The sequence below is a fragment of the Trachemys scripta genome, chromosome 1, assembly GCF_013100865.1.
Source record: "Trachemys scripta elegans isolate TJP31775 chromosome 1, CAS_Tse_1.0, whole genome shotgun sequence".
Classification (NCBI taxonomy): Eukaryota; Metazoa; Chordata; order Testudines; family Emydidae; genus Trachemys; species Trachemys scripta.
Genome location: NC_048298.1, coordinates 49,585,821 through 49,605,794, shown reverse-complemented (window position 1 = coordinate 49,605,794; position 19,974 = coordinate 49,585,821). Strand labels below are relative to the sequence as shown.

At 37.8% G+C, this 19,974-nt stretch overlaps 1 protein-coding gene across 10 annotated transcripts in view; it reads right to left on the bottom strand.

Annotated features, from left to right (window-relative positions):
* IMMP2L (inner mitochondrial membrane peptidase subunit 2) overlaps positions 1 to 19,974 on the bottom strand; it is an 854,519-nt gene that overhangs the window by 568,513 nt on the left and 266,032 nt on the right. The gene's annotated exons all lie outside the window — the stretch shown is intronic.

Sequence of the window (19,974 nt, the reverse complement as noted above, 5' to 3'; positions counted from 1 at the left end):
GTGCAGTGCTCTCAAGCAGTCTTTTACTCCACTGAACTATTTACTCTGAGCCCAGGTTCCTTCTTTCCCTCCTAAGCCTTTTCCAAAAGGACAGTCACTCCAAATCTTGTCTTTTCTTTGATCTCCGATGACTGGGCAAAGAGCTTTCCTTCTATAATTCTATCCCACCTCCCAGCAGGCTTCATTTCCAACCTGTAGTCACAGAGGGCCCGTTCCTGCTCCGATTTAAGTCAATGGCAAAACTCTAGGGTAGCCAATTTTGGCTGGATGTATCCTTAGAGATTTCATCACATGACATAATCTTAAATTAAAGTTTAATCTTCATGTAGACTCCTGGACAATCCTGGAGGGTTGGCAGCCCTACAAAAATCCCTCTGGCTCCAATGGTGCATAACCATGCTTACGGCCCCAAGACTGCAAGTCTCAGAATTCTGTTTGTTCTTGAATAAACAGGGATCCCCATTAAAAGGGCAAATACAACCTGTTACAAAGTTCAAAGGAAATTCCCAGACATAAACATTAAGTAACAATTAGCATTAAAGCCTTACAAGAATGTAGAGTTTTGTTTAAAAAAAAAAAAAAAGAAAGTGCAGCAGTATTGTCTCCGATTTTCAGCTGTTCACAGTACAGTAATAATAGAGAAGATTTAAAGTAATTTGCATGGCTGTTATTGTGAATATTCTTGCTTTTGAATTTTTATTTTTGAAGGTTAAATTTAAATTATAATCTCTTGTCTCTATTTTTTTTTTAAACAAAAGAACAAGCCTCTTTGTACAGTTGGTAATATTCAAGTAAATGACAGGTATTTTCAACTTTAAATGCAGTTTAACAAAGTTTTTTGTCTTGGCATTTCAAAATATGTGATGGATTCTATTTATTCTGTTCTCTTTAGTTTCTTACACCATACCCATCACCATGAGATCCAAATGCCTGCTCAGATGAAATGTACTGCAGCTAAGTATTAGACAGAATACTGTTGAATAAGTCTGTCACTGGACCTTTGAGATAAGCTGTTTCTAATGTCTTTGCAGGTTACATTAGTTATGACATTTAACTATGTGCTATAAGGTTTATTCTATTAGGGAGGCCACAACTTAAAACATAGTTAAAAATATCTTTAGTCATTTGATTTTCTTCTTAATGCACAGTAACATTTATCTAATCTCATTGCTTGTCTCATCTGTGTAGTTTGGGGGGAAAGGCTAGAAAAATACACGAGAAAGCTATTTCACAGATGACGAAATCCTTTGAGGCAACAGTTAGAGAAACAACTTTTTGTAGTCAAGGTAAAATAAATCTATTTCCACGGCAGACTGTCAGAATACACAGTATTTTACTGATTAGATAATCGATGGGTCTAGTGTATTGGAATTCTGTAGAAGCAATTCAAATTGGTTACTAGTGCTGATATAGAAACTGAAAAGTTTTCATCTCTTCTTGAGTCTCCTAAAATTTTATATGGATTCTTCAAACAGGAAAATACATCAAATGCAGAGGTAAAAATAATTTAAGTGGCATCTTTTCAATACAAGTTTTTAGAACAGAAATAAGCTCCCACATACATACAAACACAAGTTTTCAGTGACAAAACTTATCAGTCTATCTGCCTTCCATTCAGCCATATATTTTGAAAAGACTACTCCGACCCTTTGAGACACTACCCATGTTGCATAGGAGGTCTGACAAAAATAACAAATATTGTTTTATATCAGCTCTGGTACACTATAACCAAATGGTTCTAGTACGACTGAGCTGTATAAATGCAGGAATTCCATTAACTCTCTCCTTTTCAGCACTCCTGGTAGAGGAGACAGCATAATGCTATTTCCCAGTGTTTCTCAAACTATCTGTGCTGGTGACCCCATTTGGACTTAAAAAAAAATCATGATCACCCTAGTAGAAAAAATGCGAACCCTGCCATTTTCAGCTCTGAGGTGCTTGGGGCTTCAGCCCCACTGGGCACAGAGAACAGTGTCAGCCCCCTGTCACCTGTGGAGCTCCCATCTGTGGCTTTCTGCGCTGGTGATCCCCCATCAAAACAGAATTGTGACCCACTCATGAGAACCATTGCCGAGTATTGCCAATGCTCCAGGAATAGCATACAATTAACTCCCTTGGCATACCCCAGAGGGGAGCAATTTCCTGGGCAAGGGGAAGTACAGATGGCCCCAAACCTATTAACCACCAGCTGATCAGCACTGCTGCTTCTGTTGTACAAGCGTAAGAAGTGTCACTAGCCAGTGTATTCCAAACAGACATCCAGAAGACATTATGCCTTTAGATAAGGCATACTACTTCCTTTATTAGTGCTCAGGTACTAAATGCACTCTGCAGTCCCACACCCAACCTCATATGCTTCCTTTGCAGTCAAGGGGAAAATTTGGCCCACAGTGGTTAGCACCTAGCATAGGATCTACATCTACAACAAAAGATGGTCACACACACCTACATTAAATGTCCACTCTGATAAGTATTAAAGCCATAAACTTCACATTTTTTAAAACTATCAAAATGTTATTGCCTTGGCATATGAAACCCAATGAGAACATCAAGCTGGCTGATAGAAAATATCTAGGATCAGCCATTTGTTGAATAGGCATTAAGTATATCTGAATAAACAATAAAAAGTAAAATAAGAACCACCATCATCATATTCAGAACACAATGCCAAAACCCATCTCTTCAACTTAGCTTTCCCCCATTAACCCTCTCAAATACATCAGCATCCCCACACCTTAAATAGATATAAAATAAATAAAATAAAATAAAACCCCCAAATAGCTTTAAGCTTGTTCCTGCTAGCAAGGCTGGAGGATAGCTATTCCTGTGTTTCTTGCAGAAGGCACTCAGATTTCATGTTAATGAGCAAACATATAAAACCTTAGATAAACCAAAAACAATTAGTGTATTCTATATAACAAAAAAGTTAATGTTGATTTAAAAACCTACATAATAGAAAAGTTAATGTAATATGGAGTATACAGCATACTTTTTCAAGTAAATACACATAGAAATATATAATACAAATTAAGCATTCTTGAAATAAAAAATAGACAACAAATTTTTAAACCGAAAACCTCCCTAATACCTTGTAAAGGTTTACTTGAGGAGGAAAAAAAAAGATCTAGAAGAACTTCAAAGTTCAAATCCTCAATCAGAAAGAAAGAAAAACCTCCAAATCATAAAACATTTTCAACTTTGGACATAGGTTTATTGGAAGTTAATACTGCCTCTTCCCCACTTGGATCTAGGATGCAGTTTATTTTTTGTAATCAAAGATAAAGTGGCATATAAGTATAAGCTATTCTTATTAAGTAGCTCCAACCATAATCCTTCAGACATGGGAACTTCAGCATTCTGAGTCCAAGTATCAAGAGCAATGCATTGACTCCAAAGATATTGTTTTCTCAGCATCATATCCAAATAATAAAGGGTCAAAACCAGGAAGGGATATATAGAGTTCAGTGAAAGTAGAAGGGTATCAAAGATGAGACAGAAAAAAGGGAGACCATGAAACACTGAAATTTGAGAGATTTCCTGGTAGAGAGATCTATCCTCAGAAAGGTCAGGCAGAGTGTCAAGCGCAGGTCACAAAAATAAGTGTTTGACAAAGTAGGAGCAAAAGAAGGAGAACAAGGTGACTGAGATACCAGAAAATTGTGTCATGAATCAAGAAGGATGTCATGACTGAGTGTGTCAAATGTAGTACTGCATTTATAAGTATGAAGAGAGGGAGTAAAGGTCAGACAATAGGTTAAAAAAGGGGAGTTTCACTATTTTGAAAGTGGTGGGAGCCAGACGGAGTGATCTAGATGGTTAGGTAGGTTATGTTATTACTGTTTCCAATTCTAAATGAATACATGTACTTTACAGTTGATAAATGTATAGTTATAGATATGTCAGCATTCCTTATCAGTTTGAAATGAAAAGTTATTATAGTTATTAACAAGCACTATCCAAATAGATGAAACTCATTTTTTATTTTCTGTATATCTGCAGTCTTTCTAGGTCACTTTATATAATTTGTCTGGCCTCCCTAGTATTTGCAACTTGTCCCACTTGAGCATCATCTGTGAATTTAATTTACTAGCTATTTGGTCTCCTACCAGATAATTAATGAAGATATTTAATAAGACAGGACCTATCCCTTATCACTCCTAAACTTGCATTGAAATTTCTGTTCTATACAAAGATTTAAAAAAAAATCTATTCCTGATAGCAGTAAACCTAACTGGGATCAAACAAAAGCTCTTTGATATGTTCTGTTCTTTCATTAAGGATAAACACAATAAAGTAATCCTATTATTTGTTTATAGTAGTAGCTATTAAGTTATTTCTTTTAAAGTGAAAATTAATACAAAAACATATTATGCTGCAGGAAGGACTGATTCAGGTCACCCGCCACAAAATTACACATTTCCCACTTTCACTGCATCTCATTAAACATGCTAATACAAGTTTAAATAACTCCAAGCATTCATTTGAACACTCAACCATTTTGTTATTGTTTACAGCAACCTAATTTGGCACATAATAATTTAGGCACCATTGGTTTCAAATTACATGGAAGTATTAATTTTTAATATATTTGCATTCTTTTGTCCAACAAAAGCTTGTTCCACTGGGTTTTTATTCAAGTGATTCTTAAGTTATTCCACAAGGCAAATTCTTCCAAGTTTTGCATCTTCTCTTTGCCCCACTGATTCCTTTCTCTCTAAATTAAAAACTCATTATGTGTTTGTTTATACCAGCTTATTTACTTACACAATACACTGAATGATTGCAGTGGTGGGTATAAAATGCATCATCTTTTCATTAAAAAAAAAAAGAATATTTTAATTGGTAGTCAGAACAACAAAATCCCCCCCACACACACACACACACTTTTAGGAACTAAAAAAAAATAATAAACTGTATTCTGCTTCAATTACTGTAAGGAATTGTTTGCTTCTACCAACATTTTCAGTGAACACTAAATCATTTTACTTAGGCCTATGACCCACAATGTACTGTTCCACAATTATGTAGCACATTGTCAGACATAGTTTACAGACTATTATTAATGTCATAGGAAGTGGTATTTTGCAAATGCTTATATATTTGGGACTAGCCTGCACGGTTTCAGCAGGTGCAAACTCAGCTCTTCTAATAATTATTTTCAGAAACTATGAAAATGACACATCAGACTTTTAAAGCAATGTCCCACTAAATGGCTTGATTTAACTGCAAACTGCCTTAAATCCAAACTTTACTCTAACTGAGCATATTGCATCATTAAATAAACCCTCTGAACGACAGAAGCTACTATTTAAGTGTTCTTTCCAACAATTTGTAGACAAGATACTGTATTTTTAACAACAAAATAATGGTAAAGGAGTACTACACTTGTTAACTTTTCATTCATCAAATGGTGACGTTCTCCATGAAAAACTGTTCATAAGCTTGAAAAGAAAATGCAGATTGAAAACAGTTAAAACAAAAGAAACCGAATTGTGTTTCCAATGAATTGTCAAGGGTACTGTTAATTTTTTTCCATACAGCAATTGGATTTGAAGGTCTGTGGGGACCAAACCAAGCTGGATTTAGCCTAAATGCTACTATGATCCACCAAAATGTGAGGCCCTGCTCCAGAGATGCTTTAACCTTGCTCAATCATTCCTAAATCCTCCAGACAGATTCTACCCCCTATATCTCCAGCAGGACCTTATCTTCTTTCTGAGTGACACAACCCATCCCAGCCTAACTGGCTGTAATCAGGTAGGCACTGTACTGCAACCTGCTACTCTACCCCTAGCTCACTGCCCCATTCACTCCCCCTATGACCACAGAACCCTGGGGATCTCACTTCATGAAGCCACATTTTCCCACTTTAAGTTTCCATTTTTGTGTACTTGTGTAGCAACCTCACTAATATGGAGATAAAAGTAGATCTACAAATTCACTCTCGTGAATTTTCTTTTGTCAGTCACAAAGTAAACTTGAGAAATGAGAGGATTTATTTGCTAAACCACACAGTAGGTATTACATGTTTTATCTGAGATTCATATGGGTTTCTGAAATGGTTTGACTAGCCAGATCTGAATTAACTCAGAACAGTCTCCCAATTTCTATTTTTTGGAAGGTTAAGGTGTAATAGTTGTTTTTCTTGCATGTGACTGAAAAAAAGTAATGGGCACAACACAAGAAAACTTGTAGTTCATCCAATGAGATGGATTAAGGCAGGAGCCTTGGATCTTTGTTCTTCCATTACTTTCCTGTCTTTCTGCATCACGTTCAGGCTTCTCCTCCCCATTCCTAAGACTCTGCACAGAACCACTCGGACTCGTACCAATATCTCAGCAACTGCTTCCTCCTACTCCCATTCTGTGCTTACCTACCAATTAAGAAACACCAGAAAAAATGCATCAGGATGGTGTCCTTTGCTCTACAGTGGCTCCCTTTTCAATTTCAGATCTTGTTAAAGATCCCGATACTAACCTCTTTGGCAGTAGGCTCCCAATTGTGGAACTCATTACCCCGGAGGTCAGGATGACTCCTATTTTTTCCGCCTTTGGAATCCAATACAAAGCCTTTGTCACAAGCCTTCCCACAACAATCACTATAGAATATTGGCAGTATTTACCTTCTGGAGACAAACTAGTGAGAACAGTCACTTAAAATATTGAAAATGGAGGGATGAAGAGATTTGGGTTTTGGATGAAATTTTGGTTCTCTTAATTGTGTATATGGCACTTACATTTTACATATAGCTATGACAGATTAGATGGAAAAATAAATTTAATTTGCTAGGTATTTTGCAGCATGCACGCTAGATATCTTCAACTTATTTTCAGATGTGTTGCCTTTCCACAATAGGTTCTGAAAAATATTTGTGAAGTTAGTGTGCAGTCTTGTTAACATTTTCAAAAATTGGTCCAAAACTAAACATCAAACATTAATGCAAATTTATATAAGACCAAATTTATGTCTGAGATTTCTATCTTATATTATTATCATCATCACTTGTTTTACCATATCACATAGGAGCCCAGTTATGGACCAGAACCACAATGTGCTAAGTGCTGTATGAACACAGAACAAAAAGACGATCCCTGCCATGAACAGCCTACAATCTAAGTATAAGACAACAGACAACATGTGAATATAGACAGACGGTGGAGCATAAAGAAACAATGAGATAATATTGGTCAGCATGATATACTGTGGTATCAGCACACCAGCGGCCTAGCCATTGTTAACTTTTCTTTAGGTATCATGGAAAAGGAAGTTTTACGGAGGGATTTGAAGGAGGACAGTTAAGTAGCATTGCAGATGTTTACATCCTCTCAAATATGAGGGAAAGCATGAAGGTGCTTGTTTGAAAATTTAATAAATGGATGAAGGTATAACAGGCCAATCAGAAATGGGAGTCAGCATCTCAACACTGAATGATAGGTAGGGTGGAGCCAGGCTGGGAAGGGCCTTGAAAGTGAAGAGAAGTAGCTTATATTTGAGATAGTAGAGAAGGGGAAGTCAAAGGAAGGATTCTGCCTGAGGTTCTGTGGCCTGCAATGTGTAGGTGATCAGACTAGATGATCATGGTAGTCCCTTCTGGCCTATGAGTCTATGAGATTCAAAGAGATGGCTGACATGGTCAATGTGACAGGCTAGGAAAATGATCTTTGCAGCAGCATTCTGAATGGAAATGAATGAGGCAAGATTGCATTTGTCAAGGACAGAGAAAAGGACGTTGCAGTAACCGAGAAGTGAGATGATGATAGTCTGGATGAGAGTTTTAGCTGTGTAGATGGATAGGAAAGGTCATATCTTGTAGATGTTTTGCAGAGTCAAAGATCATGCCCAGGTTATGGGCCTCAGTGACAGGCAGGATGGTGGTAGTATTGTCCACAGTGATCAAGCAAGGAGATAGGAGGAAGGCTTGGGGAGGGGGGGGGGGGGGGGGGAGATTAAGAGCTTTGTTATAGCCATATTGAGTTTAAACCCTTGGCTAAAGAGAAGAGAAGAGAGATAGGTTGAGATTTTGGTTTGGAGAGAAGGAGACAGAGGTTTGGAGTAGACTTATTTTTATTAGTAATTTGCATGATAAGAAAATGACTATTAATTTTGAGGATATAAGGATATAAAATTAATTATAGACTCATTTATAGTTGAAGTAATAAACATCTGCAGATGTTTTGTAAGTATATTCACTGATGCTGTCTTGTTTATTGAAAAAATTGGTGAAGTAACTTTAGTCATTATTTCTCATATTCCACCAAGAATTACATTTTAGAAACCATTCAATGTTTTCTCCCATTTCCCTGTTAGAGATACAAAAATTCAGTACAACTAAACATACCACGTCTCATGAGAGAGTGTGTGTACATTATAGCTGTAGTGCAAGCAACTGCTATAGTTAAGGTTGTCTAAACATTTACTTTCTAATCCCTGGTTTTCAATTCCTTGTAATTTTTCAAAACCTTCAGTTCCTGGTGTGAAATTTTCCAAGGCCTGCTCTCTAAAGGAAGGAGAATGCATTTTGTAAGTGTGAGCAAAAATGGTTTAGATATTTTTTTGGAGGCGATTGGGGGTTAGTAACAACACTGCTTATAGAACTCACTACCGTCAGTAGAGGCAAAGGGGATTTTACCCATCTTGTGTTTCATTTGTATGTGTTAGCTCTAACATTAGCCTGTAACAATTTATTGGATTTTGTGTTGCTCTGAAGAGAAAAAGCCTTTTAGTTTGGGTTTTCTTTTCTTTTTCTGTTTTTTGTTTTTTTACAGAACAATGCTGTGAAATAAATAAATATCTAGCACTTACATATCACTTTTCACTTTTTGAGGGCCACATCTGGGTATGGAGATTGTATGGTGGGCCATGAATGATCATGAAATTGGGGGTTGGGGTGTGGGAGGGGGTGAGGGCTCTGGCTGGGGGTGCAGGCTCTGGGGTGGGGCCAGAAATGAGGAGTTCAGGGTGTGGAAGGGGGCTCTGGGCTGGGGCAGGGGTGTGGGTAGGGTGGTGAGGGGACTCTGGGGTGTAGGAGGGTGGGACCGAGGGGTTTGGAGGCGGATGAGGACTGGGGCAAGGAGTTGGGGTGCAGAGGGGGTCAGGGGTGCAGGATCCAGGCGGTGTTTACCTTAAGCAGCTCCCAGAAGCAGCAGCATGTCCCTCTGCGCACTGCCCCATCTGCAGGTCCTGCCCCTGAAGCTCCCATTGGCCCCGTTTGCTGGCCAATGGGAGCTGCGGGGGCAGCGTGCGGAGCCTCCTGGCTGCCCGTATGCATAGAAGCCGGGGGGACCTGCTGCCTCTTCCGGGAGCAGCGCAGAGCAAGTCTCCAACCCCGCACCCCAGCAGGAGCTCGAGGGCCAGATTAAAACGTCTGAAGGGCCGGATGCTGCCGCTGGGGCATCGTTTGCCCACCCCTGCAGTAGAAGATGGACACACCATAGCTCTCAATATCTCTCTTTCTCACCTCTGCTCTGGAGAAATTTTAAATAATAAATTACATACAATGCAAGTACAAATTTTCTCCGTACCAGGCAACAAATATATTACTACCTATACACGTAATTTGTTCAAATCTGAGCAATAATTTATTCTCCTTTAGACCAGAGTAGAAATCCAGTCTAAAGCTAAATAAAAAATTATATGCCACTGCTTAACAATTGTTCATAAAAGATTTTAAAGTGTTTATAAAAATAAACAGCTATGTTTCAGTTTAACCAGGATATTCCTAGTGAACAAGTTCTTTATCTAAGATGTATTTTAAAAATAGGTTCAGCTTCTACCACAAACTCAACACTAAGAAATTCCTACATGGTAAGTAAAAACAATATAACCAATCCATAGAACTAAGAAAAAATCATGGGCATAAAGGTGTTTTAAATTATTAGCACTTTACTTCATGAACTGCGAAAGGTTTTATTACTGCTAATTTGGGTTGATGAGTGTAGTTAATAACCAAAAGCAGAATCTTTCTGCTTCTTTCCCAAATCCCTATCCTCTCTTGTTTTTTGGACAAGCTGCTGTTGGACTCATTTACACCAAAATAATAATCAAGCTCCCAAAGTAGCATTCGCTAATCCCCAAGCAGGATAGAGCAGGTTATCTACTGTCGTTCAGAGGGCTGTTGGGCTGTTACTAACGAGCATTCCAAATTAAAATAGCTGTTATATTCTAATTAACAAACAGAAATAAATCACCAATATAGTTAAATCCCAGAAACCAGAGAAGAGGATGTTTGAGTATACTGCTGCGCTTGTTTTCTGAACTACTGTTTTGCAACCCTCAATTCAATAACCAATCTTTAAGCAAATAGACATCTCTCCCAAGAGAGCGGAACAAAGATAGAAAACCCCTTTTTTGCCTGATTCCCCACAGAAAGCATAAAGGTATAATGATTTAAAATATTAACACTGTGCAAACAATAAAGACGCCAACATTTCCCCATCAGTATGTAAAAAACACTCACACTATCATTTACAGCTTTGTTTGCTTGACATCTCTCAGCCTCAGACCCCAAACCAGCAACCCCAAGGCACAACATTGCCTTCCCATTTGCATTGACATTCTAATCTTGAGATGTGTCAGAATTAAATCTGGCTTTCTTCCACCCCATTTGAATCTGATCACATTTGGAGAAATGTGTTTGTTTGTGACAATTCATACTAATCTAGAACAATCTACCCAAGGGAATCCCTGCAGTAACTATGGCCATTATGTAAGGTCAATAAAATATTGCTGACCACTTACAAAAATGTTGTGAGGAGACTTACAAACATATACATTATTTGAATGTTACATCTCTACCCCGATATAACATGATCCAATATAGCATTAATTCGGATATAACGTGGTAAAGCAAAAATGGTTTTCTGTCTGCTGATGCGGTTGTAGGGTTAGAGATTGGTCTTAAGTGGCTAGAAAGCCAGGATGTGAATAGACTGCTAATACTGGAGTTAAAATCCATAATTGACCTGGCAAAGAAGAAGGCTCATAGTAGCATGAAGCAGCAAAGTATAACAATTTTTTTTTTTAATTAAAAAAAATTTAAGGGGTGCATCTTCAATAAGAAATCATCTTGTACACCAAAAAAAGGTATTTACCATTTTATCAATGTCTCTAAAACTTGATTACTTTTGTAGCTTCATTTTAACCTTTTCTATAAGTAAAAACTTCCATCTCCAAAATGTTTTCAAACTACAGTATTTAATAGTTAACAGTTCATATTATTTAACAATCTACGTATAACATAGTTGGCTAAGTGACGAAGTGGCCCATGCTCCTATTTGCTAAAATACCAAAATCCTTTTTTACAATAATTTGTAAGGATGTGTAATTAAAAGCGTTTTCTGATATTTTATGTGAATTTTGCATTTTCCTAAGCATTACACACAGATCAAACGATTGATGTATGATGAAACCTAGCTCACATGGTTGCATTTAGCAGTGTTTAGTACCTGTGTTGTTAATACACTGTAACTTTTAAGTAAGCTTATAAAATAATTGTTGTAATGAAAGAAAGGAGATACAATTTAACCATTGTAGAACAGATTTATTTACTGCATACACCGTGTTAGTTCTAACAAAAATGATTTGCTGACTATTAAAAATGGAAATGCTCGAGGCCAAAGCAAGTTTGATATAATGCGGTTTCACCTATAATGCGGTAAGATTTTTTGGCTCCCGAGGACTGCGTTATATTGGGGTAGAGGTGTATATTAGTTCTGTTTAAACAAATATCAGAGAAGCTGATTACACTACCTGTGCCATAGGATTCCTCCCATCTCACCACACTATTTTTAACCTAGATGTTAATTTTGTATTTGTGAAAGTATAGGGAGAGTAGATGATCTACACATTTCTTCCCACATCTTTGCCAATTCATTTCAATCCTGACCTGAAACAACTATGTTAATTCCACTCCTAGGCCTTTCTTGAGCATAGTCTGCCAAGAACAGTAAGTAATGGTCTGACGAATACAGTGGCAGAGAAAGTAGTGAAGTTCCCATCATGGAGTTTCCTGAAAATATTCCCTGGAAGGGAAATGTCACTGCAGTGAGATCCTCTCAAATTGCAAATACGGCGATCCCCAAGGAAAGGAACCTGGTCCATTCAAGCCAGAGTAAACTGTGAAGACTGTGCCAACCTATTCCTGATAGTATGGTTCAAGCAGCATTAGCTCCCACTATCATAGAATTATAAAACCATAGCGTTAGAAGGGACCGCAAGGATCATCTAGTCTAACCCACTGCCAAGATGCAGGATTTGTTGTGTCTAAACCTTCCAAGACAGATGGCTATCCAGCCTCTTTTTGAAAACCTCTAGGAAGGAGATTCCATGACTGCCCTCGGCAGTTTGTTCCATTGTCCTAGTGTTCTTATAGTTAGGATGTTTTTCCTGAGATTTAATCTAAATCTGCTATGCTGTAGTTTGAACCCATTGCCTCTTGTCCTGCCCTCTGTGTCAAGAGAAAACAATTTTTCTCCATCTTTTTTATAGCAGCCTTTCAAGTATTCATGTCCCCCGCTTAATCTACTTTTTCCAAACTAAACATACCCCGTTCCTTCAGACTTTGCTCATATGGCTTACATTCCATCCCTTTGATCATCTTTGTTGCTCACCTTTCCAGTTTCTCTACATCCTTTCTATACAGTGGTGACCAAAATTGGACATAGTACTCCAGCAGAGTCCTAACCAGCACCAAGTAGAGCAGTACTATCACCTCCCATGACTTGCATACTATGCTTCTGTTAATACAACCAAAAATTATATTTGCTTTTTTTGCAACAGCATCGCATTGCTGACTCATGTTGAGGTTGTGATCCACCACAATCCCCAGATCCTTCTTAGCAGTGCTGCTGCCAAGCCATTTATCCCCCATTCTGTATTTGTGCATTTGGTTTTCCTTCTCTAAGTGTTGCATTTGTCCTTGTTGAATTTCATTTTGTTGTCTATAGCCGAGTTCTCCAATTTATCAAGTCCCTTTGAATTTTAGTTCTATCCTCCACAGTGTTTGCAACTCCCCTCCTCCTTTGTGTCATCTGCAAATTTGATCAGTATGTTCTCTATTCCTACATCTAGGAAAACAGATGTTAAATAAAGATGTTAAATAACATCTGACCCAGAACAGATCCTTGTGGAACCCCTCTTGAGACCTCCTTTCAATCTGACATCATTCCATTAATAGTTACTCTTTGTTTGTGGTTGTTTAACCAATTATGTATCCACTTAATCGTAGTTCTATTGAGCCCACATTTTTCCAGCTTATGAGAATGTCACGTGGGACTGTGTCAAAAAACTTGCTAAAGTACAGATATATTATGTTCACTGCATTCCCCTTATCCACCGAACCAGTTACCTTGTCAAAGAAGGAAATCAAGCTGGTTTGGCATGATTTAGTCTTAGTACATCCATGCTGGCTGCTAGTTAATCACCATTTCATCCTCTGGGTATTTGCAAATGGAATGTTTTATACATTACTCTAGTAGCTTGCCAGCTATCGAAGTCAGGCTGACAGGTCTCTAGTTCCCCGGCTCCTCCTTTTTAAAGATGGGCACTACGTTAGCCGTTCTCCAGTCTTCCAGGTCCTCTCCTGTCATCCATGACTTTGCAAATATTATTGCTATTGGCTCTGAGTTTTCTTCAGCTAATTCCTTTAGCCCCGTGGGATAAATAGCATCTGGCTCTGCTGACTTGAATTCATTCAAATTAGTCAGAAGATCTCTGATGTATTCTTTACTTAGCATGATCTGCATCCCTTCTCCTTTATTGTCTATAATAACTTTGGTAGTCCAGTCACATTTTGTTTTTTGTGTGCAGACTGATGTCATCCATCTCCATTCTGGCCCTGTACACAAAAATCTTCAGTGCTCTTTCCAAGTGAAGGATGAGCAGAGGGGCATTTGTGGGGTCCCATCAAAACTGAGACAGTGCCACTAAGTTTGCTTCCTCTTTCACATATTACACCTCTACCCCGATATAACGCGACACGATATAACACGAATTCGGATATAACGCGGTAAAGCAGTGCTCCGGGGGGAGGGAGGGGCTGCGCGCTCCAGCATATCAAAACAAGTTCGATATAACGTGGTAAGATTTTTTGGCTCCCGAGGACAGCGTTATATCGGGGTAGAGGTGTACTTTGAAACGAGAGAAGAAGGATGGTCTTGTGATTAAGGCACCTGACTGGGAATCAAGTTCCATATCTACCACAGATTTCCTTGTGACCATTGGCAAGCCATCAAGTTTTTCAGTGCCTCAGCTACCCTTTGTAAAAGTGTATAATACTTCAGTGCCTCAGAGAGATGTTGTGAGAATAAATTCACTAATATTAGTGAGGAACTCAGATACTATGTTGATGTTGACCATATACATTGTTAGAAAGTAGTTCAGGATGGCAGCATCTAAAAACCTGTATGCCCAGGGAAAGGTGGCAGAGAATATGCTTAGAGAGCTTTGACTGCCTTCAAAACAAACAGGATTTTTGGCCATAACCATTTGCTGAAACATACAACATCAGCCAGAAACTTCAGAACTACAAACTGCAAGGCAAAAGTAGGATTCTCACTGACCTCAGAAGCTGCAGCTCCCCACCTGGACCTTGGCAAAGTTCTGAACCAAAACAACATATACAGCACTTCCCATGGTTACCTCGTAGCCTCACACCATCAACTGGACTCCTCAGGAACCCTGCTCCCTCTCCAGAGCTGATGGAGACTTCAGGAGGACCAGTTCAATACTAGCGTCCCACTATCCAATTCCTGGAGACCTACCAGATACCCACCAGCAGTCCACTGCCCAACTATGGCTTACTTCTTCCTCTAGAGCTACTAGTTCCTCCAGAGCCACTGGCAGGTGTCTCACTGTACAGAGCTACTAAATATCTTCAGAAGATGGCCCAGCCATCTCCCTTGACACTAGAAGAACAGAAGTGTTTGGGATAATAGCAAACAACACAGCTGACTCACATTTACATGAAGAAACAGCTATTCGGTGAGAAAAATATTTATGCAGCTGCTATGTTATGTTTTGGCTGCCCAATACTATGTCTTCTTTTCCTTTTTAGTGGCATGAAACCACACAAAATAAATGTTTTTAAAGTTATATTAACTTAGGGCCTATCAACCTTAACAGTGTCTGATGATCTATTATTCAGGCTGGCTATCATGTGTAAGATGTGCATCCCTGGCATGGCTCCTTTATTCATTCCTTTGAGGACATAAGTCATCCTTCCCAAGTGTCTTGCCATTCTTCAGCTGAATTTCTTCATATAAGTGACAAAATTATCAAGAGATTATACTGTGGAAAATTCCACAAGCTGGAAAAATGTCATATATTATTTCAGGGCTATAGTGTAATGCACCCTATATGATGATGAGATTTCCGTTTCCCAAAAACTACTGTATTTCGTACTGGAAAGTTCTTGCAAATGTATAATTGTCTGTGCTCTGCTATAACATAGGTTTGCCTAATCAAAGTCATTAGTCATGTTGGCAGAGTGCATTCTCTGTCAACAGAATCAAATATAACAAAGCAAAATATGCTACCAGGTTTCTATTGAGATATATATATATAGTCAGTCTATTGATATATATATATAGTCAGTTTACAGACTACTCACAGCTATGACATTCTTGCATATTACTTGCTTTTGTTCAGCTAATAAATAGCTGAAGAGACTAATGAAGCGACTAGGATGTACTTGTACCTCTGTCTTCTACTGGATGGAATCAAAACCACTTAACTATCCTAAGAGGCTCACAGCTAAGAATGTTTCTCCTCTACTTCAAGTGGTATCAGCATTGGCCTTGGTTTTAGAGAAGGGTGATGTAAATTCTATCAATGTGAAGTTTTTAATAGCCAAAGTATCAAACAAAGTGACAAGTGTGTAAGTGCTAGGTGGCCATGGACATGTTGCATATTCCTTATCTTGGGTCATAAATCATGCTATTGTTTTCCAACAAATGTTTTCCAACATGGCTGTAGCTAGTATAGGTTTGGTGTTCAGTGTGCCTTTGGATTGTTTAACAGAAGTATGCTAACAAGAATCATACTACCTACCTTACCAAGTCCATAATATGTAGTGAAAATTATTGGAACAAGTAATTTTCACTAGCTGGCAGTAGTACCCAAGAAATTATTTGCCAGGGTACAGTTGAAGCCCCCAGCATTCCCTCTTTACCCCCCATTATATACATCCCTGTGCCAATGGCTGCAGGAAGGTTGTCATAGGAACTGGCACGATAGTTATGGTGAGTCGCCACTCCTTTTACAATGCCTGAGTGGCAAAAAAGGAGCAAAGCAGGGGCTGAGAATCTGCCCCAAATACTCTTTCCTATCAGAATATATTTCAAAGATCCTATTCCTGCTAGCATTTGAACTGCTTGCCACCATTTTCAAACACATTTATGGACAAAAAAAATTATATTGTGCTTGGCATCCACAAATAACACTGTGACTGAATCTGCAAACATGCACATGTGGAACTTTACTGGTACCAGAAATCAACAACTTTCCTGTGAGATACTGCTGGATCAACACTAATCCTTACAGATAGAATTTACTACATGGCAGAGCTAAAAAAGGTAAAGAACCTGTGATTTGATCACTGGATTACTTTTTAGCACTTTTAGGATTTTGTACCCTGATGTATAGGTTTTTTGCTTTGCTGGGTTTGTTAGTTCTGAACTGAATGGTTTCATTCTTTTTTTGTATCTCCCTTTTGTAAGGGCAGCATGAAATCATTATTTCGTACACTTAATTCTCTTTGAATCAGACATTTAAACTCACATCTAAACTACTTACCAAAGTGTACTATGTAGCAAATCAAAACAAATTCTATTATTTATTGTATTCTTGACCTGTATCAGAAAAAAACCCAACTTCCATAATAATTCAATCAGTTGGGTATCTTTGTGGCCCTTTAATGAACCCTCTACAATTATCCAACAGGTTCAGATATGATTACTAACTCAAATACAGTTTAACTGATGCACAACAAAGAAATACGTATCCTCTTTCCAAGGATGTGCAGTGGTTTATGCCTACACTACAAGTGCTACAGCAGCACAGCTGCATCTATGACACTCTAGCACTTTAGCGTAGACAGTTACTACAGTGACAGAGGAGTTTTTCTATCACTGTAGTAAATCCACCTCTCCTAAAGGGGGTAGCTAGGTCAATGGAAGAATTCTTTCACTGACATAGCTGCATCTACAGTGGGGCTTAGGTCAACCTAACTATGTCACATAAGGCATGAAATTTTTCACAGCCCTTAGAAATGTAGGTAGGTCAACCTACGTTTTAGGTGTAGACCACGCCTTAGGTACTTACTTCTGAAGTGCCTATCACTGTGCGATCTAAGTGCTGTTACTAGTTACATAACTTTCAAAAGCAAACACCAAAAAGTATTACATCCGTTAGATGAGAGCACTGTTTCAAATCAATTGATCCTAGGAATAAATTTACTCTCCAAAAAATTCTGTTTCTGCTCAGTCACATTCCTGAATATTCGTTCTGATGCTCATGCATTTAGAATATGATCAAAATAACAAAATACAGGTAAGATGTGATTTGTTTTCCAAAACAAATGTGATGTTTAACAAATCAAATATTGTTATATAGATTTTACTAAAGGGCAGTCCTACGAAAATAGTAAGTTAATTATTTAAAAATATTAATTTTGCTCTATAAGCCATATGATAATTAATGCAAGATTTAGAAGGATGAAATGCATAGTTACGATTATTAGTTAAATAATTGAGCTATAAAACACCAATCCTTCAAGCTGCTCTGTGTAGGTGAACCCCTCCACTAGCATTGAACAAGTAGCAAGTTTAGGAACCAAGTATGCTAGGTGCTTTACAGACAAATAGGGAGACAAGATCCCTTCACAAAGTTGCTTATGACTCTGATTTAGATGCCATTGGGCTTATTTTGCCATTAGCAAATGAATATGATTTAGATGCTATTTCATTTTGCCCTTCATCAAACCTTTCTTAATTTAAGCTACATATTTTGGAGGATGTAAAAACTTGTTTCCAATCGGCTTTTGAGGGAATATATTGCATAAAAGAAAAAAAAAAGAAAAAACTCAAAAAATTATTGGGGAATTTGTCTTGATTTTAAACAAAATAATTTATCTGGAAGTTTGAAACAATTCAAAACAATTCAAGGCCAGTGTGGCCTTGATGAGACTCCTGTGCCAATGAATTCACTGGGACTGCACAAGAAGGACAATGGTCCGTACTTAGGGGTCTGCTTAAATTGTGGAGAAATCACACATTTTTCGTGGGTTGTTCATGACATAAATGGGAAATTTTGAGGATGGGTTACATCCACAAAATTTCCCATTTATGTTGTGAGCAACCCATGAAAAATGTGTGATTTCTCCACAGTGTTTCTCAAACTGGGGGCCCAGACCCAAAAGGAGGTTGCAAGCTTATTGTACGGGGGGGTCACGGTATTGCCACCTTTACTTCTATGCTGCTGTTGGCAGCAGCGTTTCCTTCAGAGCTGGGTGCCCAGCCAGCAGCTGCTGCTCTTCACTCTGCCTTCAGAACTGGGTGGTCAGAGACCAGATTTCACTGGGGAGACCAGATTTTGTGATGCAATTTTCACGGCCGCGAATTTGTAGACCCCATCCATACTACTGTTTCTTAATGCACGATCCAGGCCTTATATTATAAATTCTTCAGAACAATCCCCATTCAAGGTGACTGAGAGGACTAGTTCAGAGAATGCATTCATTTGGAATTGGGATTAGCATAAAATTACAAGAAGCATTTTTATTTTCTAACACTGTTTTTTGTAATCATCAATTTACAAAGGAGACTACTTAATGTTCTCCTTAAAACAGCAAACACGCTTAGTACCAAGAGGATATGAATACTTCCAAAATTGATATTCAACTAATCCAACACCACAAATATATCAAATATAAATGTTTTACTTTCACACTCAATTTGCTCAGTCTGTCTTTCTGTGCAAGGATTATGCCAGACATTTGTAAGAACTGCATAAATGTTTTGCATTAATGAATAGACAATTCAATCAATGAGATGATAGCTAATATTTTAGCCTATGAAATCATTATGTAAATTAAGCTAGTTTCCACTGCAGTCATTTGACTTCAAACAGCTGTTCAAAACAAGATTTTTTTCTTTTATTAATGAAGTTCCAAAATCTACATACCATTGCATTTTCTGTCCGAGTTATACAGCACTAGTTTTGTCCTTTTCCTGAATAAGACCTTCAAGCCATGGTTCATATTTCAGGTGCTGCTGTGATGTTCACCTTACCATCTGTTCACATAAATCTCAAGAACAAATCTGCTAAAAATGCTGCAATACACTGACAGTTTTACAATAAAATAATCTTCATAATTAGGAGTGGAAGCAAGTATTTGATAATTAAAATAGAGGCAGAGTTCTATACATAAAATATGTATCTAAAGTCAGTCACTTTTAAGCCCATATTAGCATAAACTGAAAGAGTCTTTGTTCTTTTGATACTAAAACTAAGGTCACAGAGAAAGAAATGACTGGTGAAGTCATTAAATGGTAAATGGTTATCTGGCCCATGTAGGAGTATAAAGTGCAATAAGCGTTTTCTTCATTCATTTCTACAAGAACTCCTTCTAAAATTAATACTTAAAGTGATTTTAGGAAGGAAGAGGAAAATACACTTTAAAAAATTTAGGCTTTGACTTAAATAAAGAAATGTCCAGTAAAATATATATTTAGATAGCTATTTATATACTTAACTCATTCTATTAATTTTAAAATAAGATTATAGGACTGCTGAAAACACATACAAACACACCTATTTGAAAGTCAGGAAATTTGAAGTTAAGGTTGAAAAACAAATAATTTGAAAGAAATTAGGATAACAGAATGATGTCCTGGTAATTCATAAAATTTAAGTGGCAGAAAATTTGGAAACATTCAGTTAAGGTTCCAGTACCAAGTTTAACTCTCCCCAGGTCCT